We start from the raw sequence: 12,301 nt of genomic DNA on the forward strand, positions 1-12,301 counted from the left end.
CTACAAAAGATGCAGCAGTTTTGAATCAAAAGTGGTGAAGAAGGTAAATATAAATTGGCAGGACACCCCTTGGCTTCAGGGGTGCAAATTCAACTGTAAAGTTCCAGGGCCACGAATGCAAAGATAAGGGAAAACATGATGAAGAGCAAGAAGTGACACAGAGTGGCAACTGTGATCCACTGGGCATCACAGCAAGTTGGTGCCATGTCAAACATCAGCACCAAGACAGGCAAGAGTGTGTCACTGCTTGTCTAACATATTTACATTATCAACGAGCTGCAGCTTGACAAGGAAGAGCAAAGGGTGAAATTCCCTGAGTAGACCCATGAGGAGTGAGCAGCAATGACAGCTAACATCTGCTGGAACTAAAATGTTGCTGTCTCAGCCAACAGGACCCCCTACTTTAGAGACCACTAGAAGCCTTGCAATTCAGACAAGGTCAAAGTTTGAATGAAGGCTAAAATGGAAAGAAGAGACACATTTTTTGCAAAGACACCTCATTTTCCTTGGTCACCTCTATGGCCAATAGAAATTTTTCATGTATCCTAATTTGTGCTTTTCAAAGTGATTTCTCTTGAAAAGAAAATGGTTAATTTTGGGAGGGGAAAAAAAAAATTAAAGCCAGTCTGATAAACATCTCTAGATTTTACTGCCTTGGTAGCCACAGAATACTTTGTTACTTGTCACTTAAAAAGCTATCAAAGAGATTCCTGAGTTCTATTTTGTTTCTATCGTTTCTATAGTTTGTTTCATCCTCCCACCTTTAGCCCAAAAATTCCAATGACTCTGAAGAAATTCTTACCAGTATGGCTTAAGTTTGCAAAATACAAGCCAAAGAAGAGAATATGGTTTGGAAAGTAGAGATTCCAGTGCTGCTCCTTTGCATCCCCTTTTCCCCCCCAAAATCATCCTTTCTCAGCCATTTGGTCAGATAGAAACTGTGAAGAGTAACATGGAAATCTGGGAGCAGCAAAATATGCCCCGTGAAGAAAAATGAAGCCACCATGTAGAAAAATGATAATACAGGATGTCATCACTCCAAGGAGACCTGTTTGCAGACAGCAACCTCTGGTTGACAAGAAATTGAGAGTTGACTCCCCTGATAAGGGGAATATGTATCTGTGTGTTCGTACATGTACATGCATACAAATTTTTACTAATCCTCTTGATAGGTTGGGAAGGCCCTAGGAGTGCAAGGCATACTTGAAACTGATGTACTGTGCTAATCTAAACCCTCTGATGATCCTGTATCCACATTAGGCTGCATCACAGTGTGTAATAGTACAGAAGCATATGCCCATAAAATCCCAAATGAGTGTGCAATACTCACGTCTGTTGAGCTGCTAAAGCTGCTTTGGAATTTGGAGGAAAGCAGCTGTGCTCCAGTTCAAGGAGTTTACCAGTTCATTTTCAGAAAATAGCAAAACTGAGAAGCCTAACTGTGCAAAAGAATTCACAAGGCCTATTTAGGAAGCATCTGCAAACCCCTGAAGCTGCATAACCTTGTGTTCTGTTTTAATATATTGTTTCAACTCCAAAAATTGCCAGTTTTAACATGTATTATTTTAAGAATTCTGTTCCTTGAAAATGAGTACTCAGTTAACTTGAGCACCACTCCACCACTGTGCAAATGGGAAAACCTTGCCTGAGATGTTTTCCCACGAATTATCTACCCACAAGTATAACCTACACCTTCTCCTTGGACTGAAACCTGTGGGCAAGCATAGCAACAATCTTTCAAGCAACCCATCAAGTCCTTCTTGCTTTAGCCTGGGTACTACTATGCACACGTATTTTTCAGAACTTGTTTCTCTCATTCTGTATCAGACTAAGCATGAATACAAGTCTGAGGTGCAAATCCCAAGCTTTTCTTTTCACATGAGTGCACTCTGTGTTTTAGCAGGCTCGTCCTGCCATTAAAAAAGGTCTCTAGAGAGCACTGTATAAAATGATGGAGCAGCTGACAAGAGGCTGTTGTCCTTAGACTGGTCATTGCTCTTTTAGAAGAAGGATGGACTTCCTGGGGAAGCTGTATGAAATGCTGGCATGAATACCCTGCGCTATCATGCGGAATGGCAATGAAATGGGAAGGTTATCACAAGCTGTCACCATTTATTTATGGCTCGCGTACAACTGTGACCACAGGTAAATCTGTCAAGATACAGGATCTGTTATGAGTCTAAGCCAGGAGGTGCAGAGGAGGTGATATGCCTGAGAATTGTATGCAAGTACCAAAAGAGACTTTTGGGGAGCATAGAGGAGAGGCACAGCCATTTCACAGACAGCTAGTAAGGGCGCAGTCTTGTTCCTGTTTTGCAAGGCAATGCGCCTGCAGAGCTGCCCAACAGCTGAAGTAGTTGATATCTCTTCCTTTCTCTCCTGCTGTTGCCCTACCAGATGATGCCCAAACACCCGGAGAGTGCAAAAAGGCTTTTACCAGCCTTCCACAGTGCACTGTCAAGCCCACGCTAAGACAGCACAGGTGTTTGTCAACCTCTACACAGATTCAGAGAAGTGACAGCGCTACTACTTGATGGGGAGAATTGTGTAAACCCATGACACAAAAATATTGCAAGTTCTGCATGCTGAGGAGATGTCTCTGAAGTGCAGCTCCTCTTCCAATGCACGAGCATTAAGCCTTTGCAAAACAAAGTAAAACAAATTAATAAATCATTAGACAAAGTATTTCCAGTCGCTTTTCTGAACTTTATTCCTTCAGTTTCTAAGTATCACTTAGTGGCCTGTTACTCTGCTCTGTTCTGCAGTTCATGACTAAAATAGAAAGGCTGCAAAGCTGCAGGGAAGATACTGATGGACAGCTCTGCAAATTGTTCCAACTGAACCATAAAACTGTCAAACAAATGATACACATTAGTTGTGATGGCCCTATGCCTCCCAGAAATAAAGTGAATCCCTAATGGAAGACTTTGGTAAGGAATTAAACATTAATTAGGGCTTATACAAGATGGATATAAAATGCATTAGAGACAAACCATAGGTTTGCTGTAGCAATGGTAGAATGAAAGCCGGAGCATTTATTTTTGAACTTTGGTTTCTTGACTCATTATGAGCAATACAGACCTACAGCTGAGAAGATCATACAGCAGAGGAAAACAACTTTATTGCTTGTTTTGTGGCCCAATGCCCTTAGTTTTCTTTACCTGCTTCACAAGCACGGTGCTGGGAGAGTACTTAGGTTCTCAATTATTGACAGGGTTCCTAACTGGAAGAGCTTCTAATGGGTTGCCTCATGAACTCATGTGATGGCCACAGGAGGTCTGACATGGAGATTAAGGCTATACTTGGTATCAAAGTGGCAAATACCTTTGTAACGGAGATATAGTTTTAATTGAGTACAGTTGGGTTGACTTGTTTAGATAAAATGAGCCAATGAAAGCTTTTCAAAGGACTCACAAGAGCAGCCATTCTGATTTTTCTAGAGGACTTTGTGATTTGTTATTATTTTTGCGCCTGCCTCTCCACAGCCCACACAAAACGTCAGTTACAATCCATGTCCTCCAGAACAAACAAGTAAGAATGTGTAAATCCTGTGCCTTTCCATTTTTGGGTCAGGGTTCCAAACCTCTATTAATACGTTGACTGGCATCTAACCTGAACTTAAAAGTTCAAACCATGAGCCACCACTGATATTAAAGCAACCAGCATCACAGATCTCCAAAACTTGCTGTCAGACTGAATACAGACAATTTTAATTCTAATTCACGCAAAAAATGTGTCTGTTGAATTCTCTTTACCACGCATTATGACAAATGATAAGTTAACTGACCCATTAAGAACAGATATATAAATAATAAATATTCCCTCCTAGATCAGCTGCAAAACAGAAGTTGACACAAATCTTACAGCAACTGGGAGCACCTGGAAACTGTAATGATAGCTCAAGAATTTGCTCTTACCCAGCTACCAGTGACTGGACTCAACCTCCACTTGTTTAGTACCATGAAGTGCAATTCAATGCTGTGAAAGGTCCACAGGTTAACGTTCTTTGAATGGTAGCATACTGTACTACCACTGTTGGACCATAGAATTTGAAAGTTTCCCTTCTGGTCTTTAGCTATTTCCACACATGCAGAAGAAAGGTGCTGACAGAGGATAAAACAGATTCACCATCCCTTCCTGTTCAGACCCAGTGCACGTGAGGAATCAGAGAGTTGCAGACAGGGCCGTTTCCTCCTACAACTAGGCCCAAAACTTCTGACGGGCACTTCTGCATGGCACTTCTGAGGCCGTGCAGCTTCTGCTGCTGCTGCACTGCTACCAAAATTACTCTGTTCCCTAGCACAAGGTCTCCAATGAAAGCTAACTCAACAGGGTTCTGCCTGGTCCTTAAACAGGCATGAATCCTTTCTCTTCCATCCTGATAGGCATGTTTTCCTCCCCAGATTCAGAACGGAGCTCCTGACAGTTGTGCTTTTCTGAAGCCATGTGGCCCTCTACCTGCTTTTGGACATTCATATTTTTGCCCATCCAAATGCATGGGCGATACTGAGAAAGAGTTGTGTTTTTCCCCTTCTAACTTCAAGGTTACTCTGCATGAACATTACAAAGGCTTTGTGCATAAGTACAGAGTAAGCTTTGCTAAGAAAAGAGAAGTAAAAAGAATAGGCCAGAGCCCTGCTTTCAGCTGCATCTTTGTGACAACCAGCAGAGACAGTTTCAAAAAAGACCATGTTGCCCAGAAGGCTTCCCAGGAAATTGTCATGTCTGACACGGGAAGGAACCATCTACACATGTTCACATGCCTGAGATGTGCTAGATCATCACAAATTTGAGCAAAAGCCTTGTAGCTGCTCCCAGTCAAGGAGAACACGAGTAAGAAACAGGAGCTGACATTGAATGTGCTCTTCTAAGGAAGCCCTGTAAATAGAGATTAAAACAAAAGGTAAATCTTTTACCTCTGCATGAGACTTGGAGAAGTTCACTAAACATTCCTCCAATGTTTCAGCTCTTTTTGTATGCTCTTGGCAGAGCAAGCTGTGGAAATCAACTCCCCACCCCCTGACCACCATGTGTGCTGATGCCAGTTCTAGGAGCAATGATAATACTGTCTGAGGTTTGAGGGATAAATCTGTTCCTTCCTGCACACTCAGCCTCTCTTCCTCAAAGCAAGACATGGAACATGCTCTGACAATAGGTAAATACACGCAAACCCTCATTCCACCAGAGGAGCTAAAGGAGCTGAAAGAGAACTGACTATGTGGGGTGCCACACAAATAAATGGTAATTTTTGCCCTGAGAAGCTGATGCAGCCAAAGAGGAAACTGAGGAGATAAGGTGGCTTGTGAGAAGGATGCAAGGCAGTATATCATCCTCAGCTAGCCAACATAGTGCTGTCTCTCCTATACATGACCACAGTTGTAATAGATGTATAGAAGGTGACTGCTATGTAACATCAATGACATTCTTTCTGGTACCTGTGCAACACTGTCCCTACATTATAAACCAAATTTTGCTATGGGCAAAAGTGGACACAGATTATATGCAGAGCTCAGAATTTATCGTTAGTCTAATTAAGGTCTTCACAGTCTAACTAGAATATAGGAGATCGCTATCATTACAGTTCAGTTACAGTAACACCAACATCCTGAAAATAAGATCAAGACAGATATACATCAGATTCCTAATATCTATACCTTTTCTCTGCCCTTATGTTTAGCCCACCATTGTCCTTCTGAGTCCTAAGACTCAGAGAGGACATAAGCTCTCCGTAAGCAGAAAGTGGATATCACACCGAGTCCTTGCCGTGTCAATTTCTTCCCCAAAGTTAGGCTAGTGGTGGTTGTAGGGTAGCTACCTCCCCCAACTTCAGCTAACATAAGGAACTATGCAATGACTGTCTGTATTGACAGATGTTTATGCAGGGCCTGAGTGCACTAACTAGCCTCAATGGCCCTGATCAGCCTCCCCTGAGGCACGCATCTACAGCCTCTGCCCATCGGCCAGGAGCCCCATTTCAGCTCAGCCCGGGGCCTTCAATCCCTACCCCAGCTATTTTGTAGAAGTGCTGGTCTCAGCATTGCCTGTATCTGGCCATGGACCTTGTTGATCTGGACCCTGATCTGTAGACTGACTTCCCAGCTTGACCTCAGAGCTGTCCTGTCACCATGAATTTGCCTGGTCCAGATTTGATGATCTGGACTCTGGTCTGACCACATCTGCCACTTCAGCGCCTGCCCTGCTCTTCAATTCAGAGGCAGTGGATGGGGCTGGTGAGGCCCCTGCCGGCTCTGTTAGCCCCCCTAGCTCCCTCTGCTTCAGGGAGCCGATGGCCCTTGCTGCGCCCTGACACATTTTACCCTCGATGATACTCACCGAGCTAAGATGAAAAAATTTAGGCAACAGTCACCCGACCACCAAACAATCATTACCACAGCTAAAACAAGCTCAGGCCAAGACAAGCCCTGAGACAACACAGTCAGGTTCATGTAAAGCCCTTGCCCTAATACTTGTAATGACAGAATTATATGTACCAGGTTACATCTGAAGACAAAAATAGATGTACAGTGCTGAATTGCAGCAAAGCAACCCCCTTAAGTCATGTCGAATCACAGAATCATAGAATCGTTTAGGTTGGAAAAGACCTTTAAGATCATCAAGTCCAACAATCAACCTAGCACTGCCAGTTCCACCACTAAACCATGTCCCTAAGCGCCTCATCTACACATCTTTTAAATACTTCCAGGGATGGTGACTCAACCACTTCCCTGGGCAGCCTGTTCCAGTGCTTGACAACCCTTTCAGTGAAGAAATTTTTCCTAATATCCAATCTAGATCTCCCTTGGCGCAACTTGAGACTGTCTCCTCTTGTCCTATCACTTGCTACTTGGGAAAAGAGACTGACACCCACCTCACTACAACCTCCTTTCAGGTAGTTGGACCCCCCTTCACGTAGTTGTAGGTCACAATAAGGTCTCCCCTCAGCCTCCTTTCCTTCAGTCTAAACAATCCCAGTTCCCTCAGCTGCTCCTCATAAGACTTGTGCTCTAGACCCTTCACCAGCTTTGTTGCCCTTCTTTGGACATGCTCCAGCACCTCAATGTCCTTCTTGTAGTGAGGGGCCCAAAACTGAATACAGTATTTAAGGTGTGACCTCACCAGTGCCAAGTACAGGGGGACAATCACTTCCCTAGTCCTGCTGGCCACACTATTTCTGACACAAGCCAGGATGCTATTGGCCTTCTTGGCCACCTGGGCAAACTGCCAGCTGCCTACCACCACCCCCAGGTCCTTGTCCACCGGGCAGCTTTCCAGCCACTCTTCCCCAAGCCTGTAGCGTTGCATGGGGTTGTTGTGACCCAAGTGCAGGACCCAGCACTTAGCCTTGTGGAACCTCACAATTGGCCTTGGCCCTTCAATCCAGCCTGTCCAGATCCCTCTGGAGAGCCTTCCTACCCTCAAGCAGATCAACACTCCCACCCAACTTGGTGTCATCTGCAAACTTAATGAGGGTGCACTCAATCCCCTCGTCCAAATCATCGATAAAGATATTGAACAGGACTGGCCCACAATACCAGCCCCGGGGAACACCACTTGTGACCGGCCGCCAACTGGATTTAACTCCATTCACTCCAGAATGACAGGTATCACCAATGCAGGGACATGTCAAATCCTGTCTGTGAATGTATTCAGCTTTGGGATATTAGAGATATGCACATGGATGGTGCCTAGAATTGCAAGCATCTCCATAATACTTGTTAAATTTGTTGTATTTTGCAGAGGTGATAACAAGATCTCCAAATCACATCTTAGGTAAACTAAATAATGAGAAGGAAAGCACTTGTGAAGGGCTGAGAAGTATTTTCATCACTCTGAGTCTGGCTGTTTTCATCTACCCAGACTATGCTATATATCAGCAATTGATCTCCTCAGAGTGCAGAGAACCTACACCTTAGCTATGAAGTCCAGAAAGTATGCTGCAAAAGCCATAAAACACTTCTAAAGGTTGGCAGAATTGTATCTCTAGACCAAAAGTGGGGGTCGGAAAAAAAATGATGGTGCGGCAGCAGGAAAGAAGCAGACATTGAAAAATCTGAACCCCTGGGAGGAAATGGCACATCCCACCCTACACAGGGGCATAAAGCACCCTGTTCTCTCCTACCCAACTGATCAACCCTTGCTAATCCCAAAGTGGTGACCATGCAACTTTAGGATGATATGTCCCAGGCACCTTCAAGCTTTAAGTGCCTCTCAGGAGAGCACAGTGTACCTGCACCATATCCTACTTCTAGCTGGGGCTGATCACTGCTGCTTTGGAGAAAAGCAAGCACCAGCAAAGGCAATCACCACCAGGGAGCAGATATTATGTCTGTCTGCAATATGCTGTCTTAAGCCCTGGAATGCCTCACCATTATTAGTGCTTAGTTATTATAAAAAATATCCAGATATCTGTCCGTCATTTCCTCCCAGGGCCAAGAGCAGAACTCATGCTCTGGATAATTTTCTAGGCTTTAGGTTCCACACGTTATACCAAAATTCTTGTTCCTACCATGTGGCACGATTAGATGACTACGTGACAAAACAATCTTGGCATTTCCAGGGATGCTCTTTGAGGCCAAGTTTGTAATTCAATTAAGTGCTGAAGGAGCTGGAGGCATCTGAACAGAAAAGCCCCCCGCCCCCCCCCAAATTTGCTGTGCACTGGTTTCCTTTGTATTGTGCAGGTACCTCCTGACAAAGAAAGAAAACGCAGCAGGAAGACTACTGTCTCCCTGATATGCCTGAAGGAGCCCGATATATCTCTGTTCCCAAAACATCTGCAGGGATGCTGCAGGGAGTGCAGCTGGCACCAAATGCTTCGCACAGCCTTTCTGTGAGGAGTGACTCAGCTCAGGACTAACAGGTTTTACATCTCTCATCTGCCCAGCTTGAGACACTGGAGGATTTTACGCTGTCCTGGTAGCTGGGAAGGGTCAACCTCAGCATATTGGAAAGGGCCAGCTCACAGTGCTGCTCTCCTGCTACTTCCCTTCCATTCTCCCACCATTTCCTGTGCACAAAAAGTCCCAGGACAGGAAGAGCTCCCGGTCTGCGTAGGGAGACAGGAGGAGGCTGCTGTAAAATCCGCAGTGTCCTTTGGTGGGGAGTGTCAGCTGTGGGAAACCTCCCTGGTAAAACGCTCCACAGAAAACCTCCTGTTGGGCACTTCCCAGTCCTTGGATGAGCAGAAAGTCAAAGGCCATAGGGGAGCTTCCCCCTGGCTAGGGTCTTTATCAGGGCTCTGCCTGACGGTCTCTAGAACTATGCTCATAGCAAGCTGGACATGGATGTTCAGCTCTGAATCAAACTTCTAGACCTGGGAAACTGCTTGCTGGAGATCATCTGTGGTAACCCTGGCATTTGCCCTGCCCCTGGGAGAAGAGGCTTGGGAGAGTTGCAGAGCAGGCCACTGGATTTCACCAGTGTAGCCTGGCATCCTGCAAATGCTTCCAGGGACACGCTGGTCCCATTGGCTACCTTGGCTGGAAAAAAGCAAACCATTTGGCCCCAGCTGCTCTCCCTGCAGCATCCCTGAAGATGTTTTGGGAACAGAGGTACATCAGGCTCCTTCACAGGGGGTAGGTAACTCTTTCTACTGCATTTTCTTTCTCTGGCAGGAGGCACCAGGGCAGCTGCGGTGAGCAGGAAAGATTTTCTGCTGGGAATTGCAGTTCTTCAGAAGAAGTACCTTGAAAAATCTTGTTAGCTGCTTTCTCAGGCACGGGAAGAGAAACCTGGGGCTGATGCAGAGATGTCTCCAGTTCTCTGTCTCTCTTCTGGCAGGGGTTTTGTCTTATCTTTTGTCTCCCAACTTCTGGTCTGATGTGGTTGATGTGCTAGATGTAGCATTTCCCCACGCCTTGGGGGGAAGTTGTAGAAAACAAGGGAGACAGTCTCTTTAGCCACTATCCCAATCTCTGAGAATAACCTTCTTGGAAATGCTCTGGAGATCATAGTCTTGTCAGACTCCTGCAAAAGAGTCCTCCCCTGAGCTCTGACAGACACTTCTTTAAAATGCCTGTCACACTTAAGAGAGTGCCGTCTGCAACCATGGCTCTGTCATGTTTCAGGACATGCCTGTGTTTCTACAACATGCCTGATATCGTGTTTGAGAAGGCCCAAATGAACATTGTTTTGGTTTGACACCTTGTCTTCCAGATGTGACTTTGAAATCAGCCAAGCTGAAATGCAACAGCTCTGTTTTGGCAGTCTCTCAGGGAAAGTCAGGGTGGTCTCCAGGGCTCAAGCCTTTATGATGCCAATGGGGACAGTCTGTGGTACAAAATCATGGGGGTTCACGTGGTTTCTCCCTTGTAAATATCTTTTTGCTGAAATTTGCTGGTAGGTCTTTGGTTGGGGGCTGAGCTTTTGGCTCCTCTGCAAGGGATTGCTTCCATGCCCATTGCAGTTAGATGCTGGAGGTGCTGGTATCTCTGCCTGCCCTTCAATGAATCCTCTACACTTAAAGGCAGAGAGGTGCAGGGTTGCTGTTAATAAGCAACAAACCACAGTGTGACATTTGGTAGTCAGGGGCTCATCTCTTCCAGGCTATCCCTCTGGAAGGGAAACCAACAAAAGAGGCAACGTCAGTGAGGTCCTTCCCCCCATGCACCATCCTTTCTAGCTGGCAAAATGCCTGCAGCCCTCACTGAAGCCCAGGCAGCAGCACTCACTCCAAAGGCAGTTGCGGCCCCAGCTCAGGGTGCAGCTAGCAGCATAGGGCTGACTTCCCTGTCTGTTGGCCCCCTGGTTGTCAGATCCCACTTGAGTTTGCACTTCCACTGCCTGTTTAACACCTTCCTCAGGTCTTTGCAGAAAACAGGGAGTTTGGAGGAAACAAGTAGAGGCCCTGGCTGCCAAACTGGCATTTCCTGTAAGGATAAAGGCAATCTCTTAAATATCCTGCATGGAAACCTCACTAGAGCTCAGCTTGGGCCTTGCTGCACTTCTAAGGCATTGGAGTACTGGAGCTGAGCCACAGCATGAGTAGCCCTGGGGAATTTAGGGAAATCCCCCTTGCCAGAGTCAAGTAATAATGCCAGATCGCCATTCCTACCTGAGCCTGCGGGATGTAATGCTGTTGCCTGAATTTTGGCTGTGAGCCTTGTAAGCTCACAACAAGTCCCACAGGGACTGAAGGCCTCAAGAGGCAGATGAAGCTGCAAACAGAGGAATAACATATCAGCAATCAGAACCAAACCACTTTGCAGTTTCGTAGAGATCGGTCCCGGTTTGCCACTCCTCTGAGACAGGGAACCTCCTGGCTCAGGCAGGATTACACATGGCATAAACTTACTTGTGCAGAGCCTTTTCCTAGTTGCAATATTATTGAGCTGAGGAGTAAATGTCTGTCTGACTTTCCCTCTGCTAGCTCTGGCACAACTGCTTCAGGGAGACGTTTGGTGAAAGGGGCCAAAACACCGGAGCTTTTGGGGTGGCAAATTTTGGTTGCTCCACTAGGACTGATAGCCTTGATTTCCATAGACACAGTTGTCACTTCATTCTCTTCTTGGAGATCATCTGCAGCCCAGCTCTTTGCCTGGCAGCTCTCTGCAGTTTCCCTGGTGTGGGCACTGCTCCAGGGGCTCACGATTTCCCCTGCTAAATCCAAAGCCTCTAGTGGAAATCAGACTCGAGTACCCCTTCCACCCAATTAATCAGAACTAATGAACACAAAATGAGATGCCACCACGGTATTTGAGAATGTGGAAGGGAGGCCCAATTCCCCACATTTTTCTTCTAGTTGTCAAGGCTTGACCAGATTCCCGAAGGCAGTACAATATGTAAAAGAGAGGGATCCTAAGGAAGAGAGTCCCACCCCCACGGAAAACCCAGTCCTCAGATACATGTCGTAAGAAACAAGCATTTCGAAAGCCAATCTACAGCCTTTCTATTATAAAGTGCATTTAAAGCTCTTCGCCATACTGAGATGAATAAATAAATTCAGACTGAAAAAACGGACATCGTTTCAATTCTGCTAATATGTTCTTTCGGGGACGGCTGTTCTGATCACCTGCACGACCACATACTACCACTCTTCCCTACAGGTTTGTCAACACCGAGCATGAGGACGTTAACAATAGCGTAAGAGTATACTTCCCTCATGTGGCAGGCAAGAGAAACGCAACAGCAATACCTGCATGCCGTGCAGCAACCTGGGGGAAGTAACTCCTGCTGCCTCGCTACGCCACGAGAGCCACAACAACAAAAGTACGAGGCGCCTGGGCTTCAGACGGAGACCTTACGACCCCAATCACCTGAGCTGCGCTTCCTGGAGCGGATTAAACACGATCACCACAGGGCC

The sequence above is a fragment of the Fulmarus glacialis genome, unplaced genomic scaffold (assembly GCF_000690835.1).
Source record: "Fulmarus glacialis isolate BGI_N327 unplaced genomic scaffold, ASM69083v1 scaffold19945, whole genome shotgun sequence".
Classification (NCBI taxonomy): domain Eukaryota; kingdom Metazoa; phylum Chordata; class Aves; order Procellariiformes; family Procellariidae; genus Fulmarus; species Fulmarus glacialis.